The 13,459-nt window shown below is 34.5% G+C and overlaps 1 non-coding gene across 1 annotated transcript; it reads left to right on the top strand.

Annotated features, from left to right (window-relative positions):
• The first annotated feature begins 861 nt into the window (after positions 1-861).
• LOC121217590 (small nucleolar RNA R71) lies at positions 862-968 on the top strand. Its single transcript, XR_005913721.1, has one exon. It is a non-coding gene; the product is annotated as a small nucleolar RNA R71 (small nucleolar RNA).
• Positions 969-13,459: the final 12,491 nt, after the last annotated feature.

Raw genomic sequence — 13,459 nt, 5'->3', positions numbered from 1 at the left:
GTGGTTTGTACTATTTGCTTACCTGTTTTTTGTCATTGTGGTCAACCTCACCTATACCTTTACTTACCACAGTTTCTTGCCTCGGTTCTGGTTCAGGTGCAACTAACCCTTCCTCATCTTAATGGTAATCGCATTGAGCTGCTCTCTTGGGTTAGATTCAGTGTTACTTGGTAGGCTACCTTGTGGTCATTCAGATATCAATTTAGTGAGCTGGCCTATCTGAGTTTCGAGCCCTTGGATCGACACTTTTTGATTCTTAAGTGCTGTCTCGGTATTCTGAAAATGAGTTTCTGACACTGAGTTGAATTTTGTTAGCATCTCCTCAAGGTTCGGCTTTTTCTCTTGTTGGTAAGGTGGTTGTTGGAACCTAGAGGTGGTGGTCTCTGATTCACTTGGCCTCCCCATGAGAAATTTGGGCAGTTCCTCCATCCTGCATTGTAAGTGTTACTATAGGGATTATTTTGAGGTCGAGGATTATTACCCATATAATTTAATATCTCTTTTTCCATCTTATGGCCATAAAGTGGGTATTCTGAATTGCTCGTTCCTCCTCTACTTGCATTGTATTGCATTACTGGGTGAACCTATGAAGAACCAAGAAAACCATGAATTTTTCTATTCAAAAGTTCTATTTGATTAAAGAGCATGGTGATCGAATCGACGTTAAAAACATCAGCTGCTTTCATTGGCTTTGTCCTCATGACTTGCCACTAATAATTATTCAGTGACATCTCTTCTATAAATTCATAAGCATCCTTAGGTGTCTTATTATTGATAGTTCCATCAGCAGCTGCGTCAATCATCTGTCTAGTCGAAGGATTCAGGCCATTGTGAAATGTTTGAACCTGTAGCCAGAGTGGTAACCCATGGTGAGGGCACCTTCTCAACAGATCCTTGTATCTCTCCCATTCATTGTAAAGTGTTTCTAAATCCATCTGCACAAAAGAAGAGATATCATTACGTAATTTAGCCATTTTAGTCAACGGAAAATATTTTAATAAAAACTTTCGATCATTTGTTCCTAAGTAGTGATTGACCCTCATGGTAACGAGTTCAACCACTGTTTAGCTTTGTTCCTCAATGAAAAAGGGAATAACCAAAGGCGAATGGCATCATCAGAAATGCCATTACTTTTAAAAGTGTCACAAAGTTCCAAAAATTTTGCCATGTGAGCATTGGGATCCTTGTCCTGCAAACCATCAAATTGAACAAATTGCTATATCATTTGAATTGTGTTAGGTTTCAGTTCAAAATTATTTGCAGCAACAGTAGGCCTAACTATGCTTGATTCAATTGCTATTAAAGAAGGTTTAGCATAATCATACATAGTACGAGGAGCAGGATTCTGATTGCCAGCAATTCCAAGAGGTAGCGAATTTTCCTGCTTTTCAGTCATCTCCTCGATTATGGTGTGAATATCGTCTTCTTGATCTCCCTCTGTGTATCTTAAGCTTCGTCTTATTTCTCTTCAGTTTCTGCGAGCTGTGCGATCGATCTCACTATAAAAAAAATGGTCCCAACGGGTTTCTTCTAGTCATACACTATAAAAACCTGCCAGGAGAAAATAAAAGAAAAACTAGAAAAGAAAGTAAAATTTTAAATTGCAATAAAAGTAAGATGGCTAAAGTAATAAAAATTGAATGTTCCTAATATCTTAGTTCTTCGGCAACAGTGCCAAAAACTTGATACGTGATATTCGCGACAGGTTTTAAAAATTTATAATTAATCATTCTTGAAACTAACTATTATCACGATGAAGGCAAGTGTACCTACCGAATAGTAGTATAGCTTTAGCAAGACCGGATTGTCGAACCCAAAAGAACCAATAGTACTAGTAATTATTTTCTTTTTATTATCTAGCCTAAAAATTAAGGGATTTGTTTATCTAAACTAATTAACTAAACTAAGGGTGCACAGAGAGAAAATTGGGGAAAAAGCTTTTTGGGAAAACTTGATTGATTAAGACAATACCCAAGGAAAAATCCACCTAGACCTCACTTGTTATTTAACTCTGAATCAGGCGATTTATTCATTTGACTTGATCCGTAGAAATCCCTAAGTTATATTATTATCTCTCTCGAGACTAATAACGTCTAACCCTAGGTTGATTAATTGAAATCTCTTTCTAATTAACACCCTAGTGTTGTATTAACTCGATCTATGGACTCCCTTATTAGGTTTCACCCTAATCCGACAAAATCTTGTCACCCTATCTCTAGGCATGCAATCAACTCCGCTTAATTACGACAGATGTACTCTTAGACAGGGACTTTTGCTCCTCTGAATAATCGTATTAACTTCAATCAATATACTGGAATATTTAAAACAAGAATAAGAACACATAATTAAGAACAAGTCAAATATTTATCATACAATTCAGATAATAATAATAAGATTCGTCTTAGGTTTCATTCCCCTTAGGTATTTAGCCGGTTTAGTTCATAATTATGAAAGAAAACATCTCAAAAGAATAAAGATAACAAAACATAAAGAAAAGCCAAAACTCCTGAAGGAAATTGAAGGGAGATCTTCAGTCTTGACGATGAATCTGGCTTCTGAGATGGATCAATCGACTTTCTTTAAGTAATTCCTTACCTCCTACTCCGTGTATCCTTTCTAGGTGCCTCCTCAGGTGTTTAAATAGGCTTTAGAATGCCTAAAAGCCCTCAAGAGTGGCCTTTTCCAAATAAGACTATACTTGGGCTCGCCAGGGACACGCGCGTGTGACACGCCCGTGTGCAATTGCTTCAGACTGTGGTCAAGGTTGTTAAATAGGCACGGGAGTGTGGTCTACCCATGTAAGTCGTGCTTCTATTCTACCAAGTGGACACGGCCGTGTGGCCTACTAGTGTGAGGAAGTCTAAGCCGTGTTGATTTCTCATGTTGGCCCATTTTCTCCGGTTTCGTCCCATTTCTCATTCCTTTTACTCTCTTGTGCTCACCTCAGTATAAAACATGAAATTAAAGGATTAGAAGCATCAAATTCACCAAATCTAAGGAGAAATTATCCATAAATGTGCTAAGTATGAAATAAAAATATGTATAAATTACGATTTATCAACCACGTCTAGGATGTTGGCATCGTTTTATGATTTGCATGTAAGACCACGTCTGGGACGTTGGCATCATATTTGACTTCGTGTAAGACCCTGTTTGGGATAGTGGCATCGACATTTGATTACATGTAAGACCACGTCTGGGACGTTGGCATTGTATGAGCTTTCCAAGTTATCCGTGTATCCTTATGATTCCGAACGGTTCAACGAACATTACGAGAAAATGAATTATTATATGAAATGTGTATCCGATTCAAGTGTGTTTGAAATTGTGTATCATATTTGATGTTGGAAGGTAATTATATGCATCTTTGTGATCAAGTGATTATATGTGACAAAGTATGAGAAAATATGCTATATGTGCAAAGGAATGGGGATTATATGAAATGTATTTGAGCTATATGGTTTGTAATATATATTATGATGCTTATATGTTTATATTGTTAGGTTTATTTGTATATGGCTTACTATGCTTTTGAAAGCTTACTTTGTGTGTGTTTGCATTGTTTTGTAGTTATCATATCTACCGGAAGCTCAAGGATCGTCGAGGATTGTCACCACACTATCAAACCTTATTTTGGTACCTTTTGACATTGTGAATATAAAAGTATGGCATGCATAGACTAGAAGTATTTGGATATGGTTTGTAATGTATATATCATGCCATGTGATGTGGCTAGTTTGTGTCTGAACTTATGGTTTGATTTTGATATATGATATGTGCTGCAAATGTGCCATTATGATGTGCATTTGGTTGGCAAAAAGAAATGATCAATTTGGTAAGTTTTGGTATGTGCATATTTTTAAAATTGGGTAAGAATTTGGAATGAGAATGAATAGAATGTATCAAGGTTATAAATCATATGTTTTGGTATGTTTTAGCTTATAGAATGGCCTGAATTTGTATGCGTTATGAACATGAGATTGGTTGATAATGATATGACATGATTGGTGTATGTATTGGTTGTGAAATGGTTGAGTATTTGGTATGCAATTGATGTTTATTTGTTGCTTTTAGGGAGGACCTTTAATGGGTGGCATTTTGGGCTTGTAAATGGGCAATTTTTGCCCACACGGGTAGGGACATGGCGAATGTCTCAGCTGTGTTGCTCAAAGGCCATTTTGAAATGAGCCTAAGCAGACTACACGGTCGCACACATGAGTGTGCGCTAGGCCGTGTGGCCATGTCAGTTTTGAGCACGGGCTAGACACACAGGCGTGTGACTGGCTGTGTGACCCAAGTCAGTAGCCTCCCTAATTTTCTCACGGCCTGGCACACAGGCGTGTCTTGTGGCCGTGTGGACAAGTCAGTATGTATGCCCTGTTTTGACATAGCCTAGACACACGGGCTTGTCTAAAGCCGTGTGAGTCACGTGGCCTGTTCACACGGGTATGTGACCTACACAACTTTGAAAAAAATGTTTAAGTTTTGAAAAAATTTATATGAGCTCGGTTTAGTCCCGACCCCTTCTAATGCATGCTAAAGGTCTCAATGACCTATATAAGGGACTCTATGGTAATATTTGATTATGATTGTGGATAAAGTATATGAATTGTTCGTAAAATATTTCAATTTGTCTGGTAACGCCTATAACCCTAGTCCGGTGACAGATACGAGTTAGGGGTGTTAGATGCCGAGCACATGAGAACAGTTTTGCAAACTTTGAGTGACAAGCAGTTGTATGCTAAGTTTAGTAAAAGTGAATTTTGGCTTAGAGAAGTTGGATTTTTGGACCACATTGTTTCGAGTGATGGCATTAGAGTTGACCCGAGTAAGATTTCGGCTATTGTTGAATGGAAACTGCCGAGGAATGTAACTAAGGATAGAAGCTTTCTAGGCTTGGTTAGTTATTACAGATGGTTTGTTAAAGAATTTTCCATGATTGCTACTTTGATGACGAGGTTGTTACAGAAAGATGTCAAGTTTGAATGGACAGAAAAGTGTCAATAGAGTTTTGAGAAACTAAAGGAATTATTGATTTAGGCACTGGTTTTAGTACAACCTGAGCCGGGAAAAGAATTTGTGGTTTACAGTGATGCATCCTTGAACGGATTGGGTTGTGTACTTATGCAAGAAGGCAAGGTAATAGCTTATGCCTCGAGGCAACTGAAACCACATCAGAAAAATTATCCGACCCATGATTTGGAACTAGTCGCCATTGTGTTTGCATTGAAGAATTGGAGACAGCATTTATATGGTGAGAAATGTCAGGTATTCACTGACCATAAAATTCTAAAGTACTTAATGACTCAAAAGGATTTGAACCTACGGTAAAAGGATATGGTTGGAGTTGTTAAAAGATTCCGAGTTAGTGATTGGCTACCACCAGGTGGTTACCGATGCTTTGAGTAGAAAGTCATTATTTGTGTTATGTGACATCCCTAATTTGACCCTAGTCGGGAAGTGGTTTCGAGACCACAAAACTGAGTCACACAAATAATTGATTGTTAAATTTCATGTCTATTTTATGTTACAATTTATGTGTGAAATTTTGATGCTTTGATTTTGTCAATTGAATTCGAACTTAATCAAAAGGGCTTATGTGAGAAACATTGAAAATGTGTTGGTTAATTTTTAAAATGGCCGAATTGTTGCATGGATTAAATATGGGGACTTGCATGTCAAAGTCCCCATTTTTCATGATAATGGCCGACCATGATGGTTTTAGGTGAGAAAATATGTATTTTATTTGTTGTAATGATGGCTAATAAATGATATTATATACATTTTGTTAAAGAATTAAATAAAGACTTATAAAATATGAAATAAAGTTTTTATAATGGGAAAAAAAAGGGGATGAAAACAAAGTTTTATCCATTCTTTCTCTCAATAGCCGATTCTTAGGATCAAAGAAGAACAAAAGGGGGCCCTTAGACATATGGCAATTATATTAGCAATTGGAGGTATGTTTGGCTTAATTTCTTGATAATTTTGGTAAAGTTGAGCTGTTAAATAGATTTTGCAGTTAGCCCATGCATTTATTTTTGAATTTAAGAAGAATGATACATTCGACTATGCTTTGATGTGCTTGGATTGTTGTTCATTAAGTAAGTGATTGAGGAATGGTTAGAAGAATTTGAATGCTAAACTAGTTAATTTGTTTATAATGTCCGATTATGATCATTTATAGAGATGTGAATGAATTGTTGTTATGTGAATAAATATTTATTTGATGATATATATATGTATTCGGCAATGGGAGAAAATGTGTATTAAGGTAAGTTTCATGGTGATTATGCTTGAGATGTTGGGTTAATATTCGGCATTGAGTAATGTGGGGTAAGGTGATTAATCGGCTATGAAATTAGCTAAATTGAATAGGTATGTTTAATGATATGCTTAGTGTAATGTATAATCTTATAACTCGGTTTGGTATTGAGATAAAGGTTAGATGTATGATTGGATTTTGGTATGTGTTAAATTGGTTAATCAAAGATTTAATATGACGAAATGTTAATGAATAACATAATTGGTTTACACCTTAAATAGTTGAAATAAAGCTTGCCGATTATGATTAAATGTTTAAATTGTAATGGTCATATATAGGTATATATATATGCCTTATGTATGTACCATGTACACATAAGGACATTCGGCAATATGATTAAATTCATGTATAATAAAGCATGATAAATTAAGTGACTCTTTGCTTGTGAATGTGAATTAGATATAAATTAAATATGCATGAAATCGAGTCATGGCATGTTTTATTAAATATGATACATATTGAAATCTATTGTTTTAGATATAGATTAAATGATATGTGATTGCCAAATGTGATTGTTAAGTGAATAATATTAGTTAAGTACTTAAGCAAATCTATTGTTTTACTTAAGCTTAAGAGGAAAGAGGATCAAAGTCGGATAGGGGAAAAGAGAAAGTAAACGAATAGCTGTGGATATCTAGTCGTCGACCACTTCCGAGGTAAGTTTTAAGTGATTAAACGTTGAGTAAATTCAATCATAATAGGACATAATGAGTTGGTTAAATAAGATATGATGTGGCCATGATATGTTTTAAACTCAAATGGTAAGTTCATAAGTGTTTGGACTTGGAAATTTAAGAGCAAATTGTAATAATTTGCTTAGGACAGCAGTAATGTGATTTTAGAAAATCACCATAAATTGTTGGTGTGGAATTATAGGCTGAATAAAATATGTAATCAAAGCTTAATTAGTCTAGTTTCTTATAAAAGAAACCATGTAAGCAAAGGAATTTCCTATAAAGGGATATTTAAAGTTGTGTGAGACAGTGTTAGAATGACTCCGAAATCCCCTTTTCTTTTAGAAAATCATTATAAATCACACAAAAAATTGTTATAAGATGAAATTTATATGCTTAGACTCCTTAATGAGTCTAGTTTCAAATGAAATAAACAAGAACATATTTTTAATTCTGTACAATGAGAAAGTTGATTCGTAGTGAAGAGTGGTCAGTATAGTCAAACAGTGAAATAGGGGAAACTTTAAGAAATATTCTGGTATTGATTGGTCAAACCAAAAATTCTGAAAATTTTATAGATAGAAGATATATGAGTCTGTTTTCAGGGAAAATTAACAGCACTTTATTTGGAGTTTCGTAGCTCCAATTACAAATAATTTAATGACTGTTGCTCAGGAAAATAGCTTGTAGTGAATATGTGATTTTGTTGTAAACATTGATGAAACTATTTGAGTTGCTTATAAGCTATTGCTGAAATTGATGTACAAGGTAAATATATATATGTGTGGTAAAGCCGAATGGCTAGTGTGAAATATGTATGAGATATGTATATGTGGTAAAGCCGAATGGCTAATATGAAATATGTATGAGATATATATATGTGGTAAAGCCGAATCGCTAATGTGAAATATGTATGAGATATGTATATGTGGTAAAGCCGAATTGCTAACATGAAATATGTATGAGATATATATATGTGGTAAATCCGAATGGCTAATGTGAAATATGTATGAGATATGTATATGTGGTAAAGCCGAATGGCTAATGTGAAATATGTATGAGATGTGTATATATTGTGGCCGAATGACCAAATGTGAAAGGTGTGTATTATTAGATATTTGATGAGGCAAATGAATTACAAATATGACAGTCGATGTGAATGTTGTAACATGTGAGTAAATGTACATGAAACTTGGAAATATATTCCTGGTAAGACCCGATGACTACATGTGGAGATTATGTCCGGGTAAGACCCGATGACTACGTGTGGAGATTTTGTCCGAGTAAGACCCGATAACTACGTGTGGGGATTATTCGAGCTAAAGGTCTCGCTGAAGATTCGAGTAAAGCATAAGATTATACGACTTCATAGTAACAATTGGTAATAAATACGTTCAATGCGTTAAGTTGGTCAGGTATGCATTTTGAGATTATATTTAAGCTTGATTTGGTTTAGATCACAAGGTTGTTATGTGATGCATATACGAGTAAAGCAATAAGACTGTTCTATGATTATTGTGCATTTGGTCAATGTGAAAAGTTAGGTGAAAATATGTAATGTACCTATGTTTATAAGAGATCACTATCAAGTGAGAATTTATCTGCTTATTGTGTATTACGTAATTGTGTATATTCGGCCAAAAAGGGTAGTATACCTAGAAAGAGGTTATATGAGAATTCGTAAGATCGACTTTTAATTTGGTTGGTCAGGTATGTGATAAATACTTGTACATGTTAGACCCATCAGAATTAAATCATGATTGTAAAGTGAAAAGCAAATATGAAAATACCATATGAATATGTGAGTATTCGGTTATGGAGAAATACTATAGGATATTGGGAGATATACATTTTGATTTGTCCGATGAGGATAACTATAGATATGAAATGAAATGTTATATGTGAATCAAATAAACAAATTGGTTATATTTGAGTTCACTGGTTTTAAATTGCTTAAGACTTACTAAGCTTACAAAAGCTTACTCTGTTGTTATGTTTCTCTGTTTTATAGATTGTTGATTCTGGCCTTTTTGCTCGGGGATCGTCAGCAACTTGTCACACTATTGCTCGGGGATCGTCAGCAACTTGTCACACTATCACTATCCACTGTTTGGTACTGCTATGTTTTGGATTATCTTATGGCATGTATAAAATAGACTAGTAGTGGGAGGATATTTTGGTTAATGTATATAAGCCATGCGAATATGACATCTTTTGAATTTTTACTTTTATAAGTTTTTAAATTTTATCACTGGTTGTGTCTAGCAATTATCCAATTGAATGATTTTTACTTCAAGAAAATGTTCAAAATTTTACTGATCTGGCATGAGTTACAAGTCCGGTAATGCCCTTTACCTATTCCGGCGACGGTTACGGGATAGGGGTGTTACATTTAGTGGTATCAGAGCTACGGTTTAGTCGATTCTAGGACTAACGTAGCACGTGTGAGTCTAGCTATACACGCCATATAGTGATAAAATGATAGTGTGATAATTTCTGACAGTTAAAATGTGCTTTTCGTAATATAATGAATTCCAATCCCGATCAAGCTGTAGCAGATGGTATTGAGAGGATTGAAACATGCTTATGATGTGTCAAAACTGAGAAAAGTATGAATAGAAGTATGATATACATTTGAAGTATTGAAATGCAAAGTAATTTTGCTGAATGTGTTATGAAATAAATAGGAAAAAGTATATTAGGATAATAGTGATGCATATTGTAAGCATGAGAAGTTATATTTTGGTTCAGGACTTTATGTAAATAGGCGAACTATATACATATATATGTCATCTATTGGAGATGGAATTGCTGTGTAGTTTATGCTTTGTTAATGTTATATATGATGTTATGTTTTAAATATGTGAATGAGAACTTTGAAGAGAAAATAATGTATTTGGAATGAGCCTACATGTAAATGATATCTATGATATAATGTCAAGGTGTATATGATATGTATATATTGAAACGAAGTAAGTGAATTACAAATATGGTATGCTATATGAAATGTATTAAAATGTGAATAAATATGCATGAAACTCGGGGATATGTATTCGGGTCTTCGTGCCGGTGATATGTATTCGGGCCTTCGTGCCTAGCAGGCTTCGTGCCGATGATATGTATTCGGGCCTTCGTGCCTAGCAGGCTTTGTGCCGGTGATATGTATTTGGGCCTTCGTGCCTAGCAGGCTTCGTGCCGGTGATATGTATTCGGGTCTTCGTGCCTAGCAGGCTTCGTGCCGGTGATATGTATTCGGGCCTTCGTGCCTAGCAGGCTTCGTGCCGGTGATATGTATTCGGGCCTTCGTGCCTAGCAGGCTTCGTGCCGGTGATATGTATTCGGGTCTTCGTGCCTAGCAGGCTTAATGCCGGTGATTCGAGCAAGGTTTAAGTGTTCATTACTATATGAATTCAAAGTTAAATGAAAGAATACGTTTAAAGTGTACATATATGATGTTTTATATACTTGGTTAAGTCATTTCAATGTGTAATAACGAAGGAATATGGGCATTATGTGTGCGAATGATTAGAGGCACTGTGTGTGCAAATTCCGTTAACCGAGCACTATGTGTGCGAGATCAGTAATTGAGGCACTGTGTGTGCGAATTCCTTTAACCGAGCATTATGTGTGCGAGATTGGTAATTGAGGCATTGTGTGTGCGAGTTCTTCAACCGAGCACTATGTGTGCGAGATCGGTCAGTGGGCACTAAGTGTGTGAAATGAGATTCATGTAAGACCTCATCTGGGACGAAGGCATTGATTTGAGATGTTGTGTAAGACCATGTCTAGGACATGGCATCGACTCGATATGTGATAACATGTAAGAACATGGTTGGACTATGGCTTTAAGTAAATGACTTACTCAGACAAGTACGACGCTCTTTAAATTGACAAATGTTAGGAAGTAGAAATGAAGTTAGATGTTGAATTTTAATTAGATACTGATATTCGGTATTTGAGTTTGAATTGGGGATTAGTAGATATAAATTGACGATTGATTATTGTTTCGGCTGTAATTTTGTTATAAGTGGATACATAAAAAAAATGTGGATATGTTGTTAAGGAATGGATTTACGTTATATGTACACTTAAGTGCTTAGTTGAAAATGTGTTATGGATTTAGTCTATGAGATTCTCGGTATATGCAATTATATGTGCTATTGCTGAATGGACACTATTTTGTTAATCTTGTTCAAGAAATTACTTTGATTAAGTATCCACATTCGAAAGTTGGTAAGAATTTTTGGTAAATGCTGATAATTTTGGATATACGAGTTATGCACTAGAATAAATCTCATGCCGGTGTATTATATTAAGCTTTATGCCTAATCGACTGTATACGGGTAACGTTAACTATGATTGAATGTGCTGAATGAGCTAAATGTTCAGGTATGTGGAAGTTGACTTTTCTTTTGGAAATGAGTTAAGTTGAATATTGAGATGTGATAAAGTTATAAAAGATATTCATTGGGATGTTTAAGAACATGTATACTTTCGACCATGTTACGGCTTATATATAAATGAACGAACATGTGGGTTATGAATATGTGAGTTGATGTTATGTATTTGTTTTAAGATAAGAGGATGATTTTATGGGTCGATGTGGAATCGGTGATGAATTACAATTGTTATCGATGAGTTAATGCTTATATGGACATAATTCAATAAGAGGACGTTATCCTAACCTAGTCGCTAGTAAGATTTTCAGGGATGAAAATCCCTAAAGAGGGGGAGAGTTGTGACATCCCTAATTTGACCCTAGTCGGGAAGTGGTTTCGAGACCACAAAACTGAGTCACACAAATAATTGATTGTTAAATTTCATGTCTATTTTATGTTACAATTTATGTGTGAAATTTTGATGCTTTGATTTTGTCAATTGAATGCGAATTTAATCAAAAAGGCTTATATGAGAAACATTGAAAATGTGTTGGTTAATTTTTAAAATGGCCAAATTGTTGCATGGATTAAATATGGGGACTTGTATGTCAAAGTCCCCATTTTTCATGATAATGGCCGACCATGATGGTTTTAGGTGAGAAAATATGTATTTTATTTGTTGTAATGATGGCTAATAAATGATATTATATACATTTTGTTAAAGAATTAAATAAAGACTTATAAAATATGAAATAAAGTTTTTATAATGGGAAAAAAAAGGGGATGAAAACAAAGTTTTATCCATTCTTTCTCTCAATAGCCGATTCTTAGGATCAAAGAAGAACAAAAGGGGGCCCTTAGACATATGGCAATTATATTAGCAATTGGAGGTATGTTTGGCTTAATTTCTTGATAATTTTGGTAAAGTTGAGCTGTTATGTGAATAAATATTTATTTGATGATATATATATGTATTCGGCAATGGGAGAAAATGTGTATTAAGGTAAGTTTCATGGTGATTATGCTTGAGATGTTGGGTTAATATTCGGCATTGAGTAATGTGGGGTAAGGTGATTAATCGGCTATGAAATTAGCTAAATTGAATAGGTATGTTTAATGATATGCTTAGTGTAATGTATAATCTTATAACTCGGTTTGGTATTGAGATAAAGGTTAGATGTATGATTGGATTTTGGTATGTGTTAAATTGGTTAATCAAAGATTTAATATGACGAAATGTTAATGAATAACATAATTGGTTTACACCTTAAATAGTTGAAATAAAGCTTGTCGATTATGATTAAATGTTTAAATTATAATGGTCATATATAGGTATATATATATGCCTTATGTATGTACCATGTACACATAAGGACATTCGGCAATATGATTAAATTCATGTATAAGAAAGCATGATAAATTAAGTGACTCTTTGCTTGTGAATGTGAATTAGATATAAATTAAGTAAGCATGAACTCGAGTCATGGCATGTTTTATTAAATATGATACATATTGAAATCTATTGTTTTAGATATAGATTAAATGATATGTGATTGCCAAATGTGATTGTTAAGTGAATAATATTAGTTAAGTACTTCAGCAAATCTATTGTTTTACTTAAGCTTAAGAGCAAAGAGGATCAAAGTCGGATAGGGGAAAAGAGAAAGTAAACGAATAGCTGTGGATATCTAGTCGTCGACCACTTCCGAGGTATGTTTTAAGTGATTAAACGTTGAGTAAATTCAATCATAATAGGACATAATGAGTTGGTTTAATAAGATATGATGTGGCCGTGATATGTTTTAAACTCAAATGGTAAGTTCATAAGTGTTTGGACTTGGAAATTTAAGAGCAAATTGTAATAATTTGCTTAGGACAGCAGCAGTAACGTGATTTTAGAAAATCACCATAAATTGTTGGTGTGGAATTATAGGCTGAATAAAATATGTAATCAAAGCTTAATTAGTCTAGTTTCTTATAAAAGAAACCGTGTAAGCAAAGGAATTTCCTATAAAGAGATATTTAAAGTTGTGTGAGACAGTGTTAGAATGACTCCGAAATCCCCTATTTTTTTTTAGAAA

The sequence above is a fragment of the Gossypium hirsutum genome, chromosome A02, assembly GCF_007990345.1.
Source record: "Gossypium hirsutum isolate 1008001.06 chromosome A02, Gossypium_hirsutum_v2.1, whole genome shotgun sequence".
Lineage (NCBI taxonomy): Eukaryota > Viridiplantae > Streptophyta > Magnoliopsida > Malvales > Malvaceae > Gossypium > Gossypium hirsutum.
This window is presented reverse-complemented; position numbering and strand designations above follow the sequence as displayed.